The 7,843-nt window shown below is 40.0% G+C and overlaps 1 pseudogene; it reads left to right on the forward strand.

The window, feature by feature from the left end:
* Positions 1 to 6,373: 6,373 nt before the first annotated feature.
* Positions 6,374 to 7,636, forward strand: LOC148027183 (importin subunit beta-1 pseudogene; annotated as a pseudogene).
* Positions 7,637 to 7,843: the final 207 nt, after the last annotated feature.

Consider the following 7,843-nt stretch of genomic DNA (forward strand, 5'->3'; position numbering starts at 1 on the left):
GGGGGAGGGGGGGGGAGGGGGCGCGCGTAGGGGAAGGCTCAACTATCCAAATTACATGGATACAAAGTAATCATGTCAACTCATGTAGACTTGGTAGAGGCTTTGCCTAGTGCAATAGTACTAAATTTGATACTATTCTCGTCCTATTGCACCACCAAATTTGGTATTATAAAGGTTTACTCTCTCTGTTGGTTATCCTAGAAAGTCAGAACCTTGGTGGATCCATTACGGAGATTGTTACGTTAGCGATGAACAAATCTTGTTAACCCTCCCATGGGCAGCCTATCATTCCATTTGATTTAACATCATCTGTAGTGAGTAGATGCATAGAGAGGGATCAAATTGGGTAAGCCTAACAAACTGACCACTGATATCTTGGAAAGATCTATGGGACTATGATAAGGGGAAATGGAAGAATCTGAATAGCTAAGAGTAACAAAGAGTCTTGGGTAGGAAGACTTAATACTCATCCAATAAAGAATTAAGTGATGGGTACCCTATGTTAACCAAACAATCCAATCGAATACGAGCTTTAATATAAGAGGCCTATGTTGACTAGAAAAAAAACCTCTACTTCCCTTTCCCAACCTCAAATACCAACCAATTACTTTGTTCAACAAACTCAACAGCAGATAGAATCTAAACTAGTGTCCCAGCCAATGGAAGTACAAATTTAAGATGATATGGAACAGTGTAATACAACCAAAAGTCTCATATATGATGTGGCTAATCATACACCAAGCAATGCACACAAACAATAGTGCAAAAAAATTAGATATTAGTTTTGGTATATGTCAAAGATGTCACAAAGTTACGGAAACTATCCCTCATTTATTTCTCAACTATGAAGCCAATACTAATATCTTGAACATTATGCAGATACTAATAGCTTCTAATCACCCCTCTACAATCACATGGAAATAAGTGCTACTGGGAAAAATCCATGGATTGCTCCCAGTAATTTGGAATTGGTCTCACGGAAGTTACTATATATATATCCTCTACATCACATGTGTTCAAGTTCTATTTATAAATATCATTATCTATGAATTATTTTTTAATTAAATATAACGCTTTTCTATTCAATATGTAAATAACCCCTTTATATTATACCCTTCTGTATGTAAAAAATATCACTAACAAGGGTTTACTTTTGCACATTGCATTGTTTGGTTAGAATAATTGAGAAGCTACAATATTAATATATATGCTTTGCATACAAGATGCAGCCTCTGTCAGAAGCTAATGCTATATGCAAGAAGGTAGAACAAGTCCTCTCTAAAGTTGGATTGCATAAGGGCCAAGTAAAAATAAAAAAGGACAAGAAAAAATTGGGATAGAGTGGAAAGTTCCCTTGTAAACTATGCTTTGTTGGACCCAAGGCTAGGAAGTTTATATCTCCACCTCGAGATGAGGAATGCAATATACTTGTAAAAAAACCAGAGAAGTATGAAGCATGGAATAAGTTGCACTTTGCTGTTCCAGATTGGAGCAATGGGGGATGAACGAGGATTGCAAAGGTAGAAGTGTGGATACACCTAGATAGATTAGCAGCTCTCTTACAAAAGTTGAGGTTTAGGGATGGTGATGCCAATATATTTAAAGAGACTGTTGCTAAATTTCATACTTCCATGGTGGAGGCATGGACTACAAACAGTATAACACACTATATGGTCAGTATTGTCACAATTACAAAAAAATATCATCATTTTGAATTAGTTTGTGTTTCTAATCTCTCTTCTTGTGCAGCATATACTTGAAGCACATGGTCCATACTTTGCAGATCAAGAAAGTTTGGCAGTATGGTCAACTCAAGGCATGGAACGATCTCATTGGCAAGCTTGCTGTGCTTTTCAAAAGGCAAGTGATCATAGAGGTGGCATCAATGATTCCAATTCTATGAGGCAACTATTACAATGGTGGTATAGGAGATTAGAGATCTGATATGAGGAAAAAGAAAAGAAGTCTGAAACCTCTCAAGCAAAAATATAAGTAGGGCAATATATGGAGTGCGAAAAGCAAGATATGAAAATAGCACAGATAGACAACGCCACATAGAATGGTTGGCAATCCAAGAGAGAGATGGGAAGAAATGGAGACCTAGATAAAGATAATACTTTTGATGCATTTAGAGTCCACGAGAGAGCATAGGTACCTAGGATATGACACATCAATAATTCTATCTTTAACATGAGATGTCTTGTAAATTTTGTTTAAAATTTTGAAGGTTTGTCGCTATGTTTTTTGAAGTTGATTTCAAACTATGCTTTTTAATTTTAAAGTTCATTTACACCACAGTAAGTTTAAAAGTTTTGTACTTAAGTCAAGTCTCTCCTTTCATTTTTTCCCATTACTCTCCACCTTTCTATCCTTCATCATCACAACCATGGCACGTTCCAAACTTCCTATCAAGAAGGCGCTTGCAAGATCAAGAGCTCAACGCTCTTCCAAATCTAGTGAGCATACTGTGATCAGTGACAAAGGTCCCTTGGTGGCCAACAACGGGGGACATACTGCAACTAATAATAGTGGTGCTACTATGTCCAACAATGGTGGCTCTAGTGTGGTCAATAATGATGGTTTGCCATTTTCCAGAACTAATGGTCCACATGCTCCAGTGGTTGGCTGCATCTCCTACTACTGCTCGAGCTAGTAACACACGTCCTCCAACACATAAGAAGCAAAGATGGAGACCATGCACAACTATACTACATGAGATAAGGAAATTCCAAAGGATTGACAACTTGATTATTCCTAAGGCACCATTCTCTAGGTTGGTGTGAGAAATACTGCAAGATCTACAGTTAGGGCATCATCACAAGTTCTTTTCAAGGAACTAGGTAAGGAGTGTGGGGCGATGGTCAAGCCAAGCCTTGCTTACTCTCCAAGAAGCAACTAAAAGTTACTTGATTGATCTAATGGGTGATTCTCAAGTTTTATCCATTCATGCCCGATGTATCACTATTAAGCCCATAGATATAGTCCTTGTTTTCATAGGATCCGCAACAGCAAGGATGCATTTAATCTTAATGTCAACAATATGCTTTGAGAAGCTACCTTGTCATTGGATCTATGTTTTTACCTCAGGTTTGGTTGCAGATTGTAAGAAGCTTAGTTTTGATTTATCTTTCGAGTAGACCTTCAAGTATTTGATAGCAATGGTCTATAGAATGGAGCTAAATTTTTCCTAGCTCCAGTTGTACTTGGTGCAATGCACTATCTATCGTGAATTTCATAGTTTCGTAATGCCAAATTTGATATTTGATATTCTATTTTTTCATTATTTGCATTGTCCATACTTCCAAGTTTCTAATTTTGAAAGTAGTTTTATTAAGGATAAATTCAATACGCAATCACACACACGTCAGTGATTAGTTGTACATGGACCGATGTACTATATCTTTACTGTATTTAGTGATTTGGTAAAACTATATCCGATATGCAATATTCCATTAGACCCATGAATTATTTTTTGTGAATTTTAAGTTTCCATAATTTCATGTAGTTTGGCTGACAATACATTTAATATGCAATTGCGCACACTCGGTGTGGTGGTGAGTTTTTCTGTTATCAGTGAAGTATAATCTAGTTAATGCATTTCAAAAAATGATTGAACGGTCTATTTTATAAATTGAAAATTGGGTTAAATTTCACCCACATGTCAGGCATCATAAAAACTCATGGATATTAAAAAATTTCCCCCATTAGAAGTCTTTGGGGACACTTGTCTGGAGGCTCATGTTTGGGGCCCTGAATATGGGGATTCAGGGCCCTAGACGCTAGCCTCTAGACAGGTGCCCCAAAGACTTCTGATGAGACCAAAATTTTTATTGGTAGTTGATGTACCCTAGAGGAGTCCACATGTAAATTTTCATGTCAATCGGATCACTAGTCATATTTTTCCAAAGCTTGGATACATTAATTCATGTTTAAGGGTTTTTTGAAAGTTTTGCTATAAGTTTAAAGTTTCACCTCATTTTACACATTTCACTTTTGAGTTTTGAGTTTTCTCTCCTAGAAGAGATGGCATGCACCAAACAAGTGGCTGGGAGACACCCCCTAGAAATCCTATGCAGAGGCCACCTCCCCTAGCTCCACCACCACCACACTAGCATCACAAGGGTCGATAGGCACATTGGCTCTTCATGAGATCTGCCATTACTAGAAGACCACACACCTCTTGATACTAAAGGCTCCATTCGAGAAGCTAGTACATGAGATTATGGACATTATACTCATTAAGAACAATGCAAGGCACTTCCCAAAGGGAACACGCTTGCAAAAACCCGATCGCTAGATTGCTCAAGCCCTCCTTGCACTATAGGAAGCTGCTGAAGCTTACGTCATCAACTTGTTCGAAGACTCAGTCTATACAATAGTACATGTAAGGAGAGTCATTGTCATCGATAGGGATTTGAGGATAGTGAGGTTCTTCCGACGATGGAATGATAGAGATCAACAATGATAGGGGTGTACTATCAAAACATATATGGAATGTAGCTTCCAAAGAGATTTTGTAAAAATTGGTTGTAATGGATCCCATGTAAAATGTTATGAATATAAATACAATTTTTTTGGCACATCTTATTTTTTTATTCACTTGTTATTTATTTTATTTATGTCTTTGAGTTATCTTTACATGCATCCGAATGAATACATGTTGCACACAAAGTCAATAAACCACTACGTATTAAATTTAGGGTATGAATCATGTTGCATATAAATCTGATAAATAAATGTAATATTCAAGTAAGAAACAATAATAAATGACATGTATGAAAAACTACATATTGCATGCAAATCCAACAAATATCCATTTTCATTACTCAAGAGAAGATTACAAATTACATTACATTGGTGATGAGATATCATTTGGCACACTAAGTACATCTACTCTCTCCTAGATTTCTTTGAGCTAGACTCCCCATGGCGAGAGCTATTCTTGATCATAGGGAGCAACACATTTTGCGCTAGTAGTTCTTTCTGCCTAATGACTTTGGGGTCTTCAACACCAGCAACCATGCCACGGGCCACCATGGAAAAAAGTGGCCTAGACCTAGTACTAGAGAATAAGTAGAGGAGCTTCGAACGTTGAAGCAACACTACTTTCTCCAAGCTAGAGTTTTTTGGGATGGTCTTAAAGGGCCCAGCCTTCGTTAGTGCCCTCAACTTCAAGAAGTTCTCAAAAAAAGCCGGAGAGCATGTCTTATGGAATATAAAAATGTCGCTCAGAAGCTGGCCGATATACTTCTTCAATGCCAATTCCTGCACCCTTCCTTGGCTACCAGATCGGCCACCTTGTCTAAATGAAAATTCATCTATATAGACAATGTCTTGCATCATACAAGTTCAATGTTACATTCACTATGTCAAATAAACTATGCATGGACTGTGGTAAATATATATACATCAGATTCGCATCAAAATTTACCAGTAGGGCCTCTAGGGCATCAGGAGTATGCACATCAAATTTTACCAGGATTAGTTTCTCAGAGCTACCCTAGATTGAGACTCGTGTCTAGGGGCACGCGAGCCTCCAGCCAAAGCAACCAAGCCTCAAGAATGAGCCTTCGGCTACCGGAAATCTTCCCCCAGACACGAGCCTTCGACTAGGGAAACTCCGAGGGCCCGATCTCGGCAAAATTTGATGTGCACACTCCCATGCCCTAGAGACCCTACTGGTAGATTTTGACGTGAATCCGATAATATTAATCCGATAACATTATCTTCTCTGCATCATCTGTCCAGTGCTGTAATGGAGCATCCAAGTTTGTTCCTGCAAACAACAAGGCCACCCTCGTCTCTCTCTTCTAAAGGTACTACGTAGTCGGGTCGAGGTCCAAAAATGCTTTTTTGCAATTGCTCCAACTCCTCATCTAAGATCTCATATTGTGGCACCGCATTCTCAATCTGCTCTTTGATGCTCGCAATGGCAAAGTTGTCATCAACACTTGTGCCATCATATCGAGCCACCTCATCAACATGTGCTGGCACATCTTGTATATCAAAATCTATAAAATCATCAGGTGCATCACGCACCATGATACAATATAGGTCTTCTTCCCTTAGCTTCAAAATTTCTAGTATATCCTGCATAAATAAATATTCCAGCCCCTCAATGATGATAGCATGGAGAGAAGCGAGGGGTGGCTCATCGCTTGTCTCATCCCTTGTCGACATCTCAACAGGGCAAGGAGGTGGGTGCACAATGGCTAAGCTTTGTGCTGCCTCTACTCTCGGATAGAGTGTGATCTCTTCACGCTCCCTCTCAAAATACTCTAGCTATGGCTGAGAGGGTGTGTCGATGTTTTCCTCACTGTCCTCTTACACCTCAGTGTACAAAACATATATGGAAAATATTGCATCGCGCTCGATGAGATCCATCGTCGCATGGTCCAGGGATGAGGTGGGCACTGCTCTAGCATGGAGATTCTACCCCACATGGATGAGGACTCGATTTACTACCTTTATGCAGGCACTGCCTGCACTTGTTCCCTTGCTTTTGGAAACACTTACTAAGCAAGAAGAGGACCAGCTCTGCAGGATGAAGGAGCTTGGAACCTAGCAATGGCTAGAGGTACATGCTTGGGTTTAGCTGCACGGACTGTAGGCAATGACATAGTGCCACTGCTGATGCCCTTTGTCTAAGAGAATGTTTCTAAACCTGACTGGAGGTGTAGAGAGGCTGTCACCTATGCCTTTGGCTCCATTCTAGAAGGCCCTTCAGTTGGATACCCTGGTGCCGCTTGTCAATGCTGCAATCAGTTTCCTTCTGAATGCGCTAAAGGATGACAATAATCATGTGAAAGATACAACTGCTTGGTCTCTTAGTAGAATCTTTGAATTTTTACACGATCCTAGTGTGGAGGCACCTCTAGTTTCAGCCTCTAATCTTCCTGTTTTTTTGACAGTCCTATTGGAGAGCATCAAAGATGCTCCAAATGTGGCTAAAAAAGTATGTGGTGCAATATACTTCCTTGCACAAGGCTATGAGGATGTTGGTGGGACTTCTTCTTCTCTCTCCCCTTTCTTCCAAAGCATTGTTCAAGCACTGCTGGCTACAACCGATAGAGAAGATGCAGATGAGTCTTGACTTCGGATTTTTGCCTACGAGACATTGAATGAGGTAGTAAGATGTTCAACCAATGAGACAGCTCCCATTGTCATGCACCTCATACATGTCATCATGCAAAGGCTTGGTCAGACCTTGGAGATGCCTATCCTGTCCTTGGAGGATTGTGAGAAGCAGAATGAGCTCCAAGCTCTTTTGTGTGGTGTGCTGCAGGTGATCATTCAAAAGCTTGGACATTCAGAAGCAACCAAAGTAGGAATAGTCCAGTATGTAGATCAAATGATGGGTCTATTCTTAAGGGTTTTTGACTACAGAAGTGCTACAGTGCATGAGGAGGCCATGCTGGCAGTTGGAGCTTTGGCATATGCTACAAGTGCTGATTTTGGAAAGTATATGCCAGCATTCTACAAGTACCTAGAGATGGGATCGAGCTACCTGTGCCCGAAGACGAAGGACCTTCTTCACCCTCACCTTGATCTGAATCTCCTCTGTGAGGCAGAACGTCTCGATATGAAGATAGGGAGTCAAAACAAAGATAAAAAGACGAGGGGTGACCTGTGTTGAAAGAGGAGCACGAAGCCGGATCTAGGATCTGATAGGAGAGTTCGAACACGAATTTCCAAGAGTGGAGGAATCTGAAGCAACCTGAGGGTGACATGTTCACTACTAAGAGGAGATCTGCTGAGAAGACGGTGAAGAGATAAATAGAAACAAAAGCGGACCGTTCAGCAAGGATAGCGTTAACTTAACACATCAAGTAAAAAGCCTTAA

Source organism: Lygodium microphyllum, chromosome 13, assembly GCF_053477565.2.
Source record: "Lygodium microphyllum isolate KBCC chromosome 13, Lygodium_microphyllum_v1.1.10, whole genome shotgun sequence".
NCBI classification, from domain to species: domain Eukaryota; kingdom Viridiplantae; phylum Streptophyta; class Polypodiopsida; order Schizaeales; family Lygodiaceae; genus Lygodium; species Lygodium microphyllum.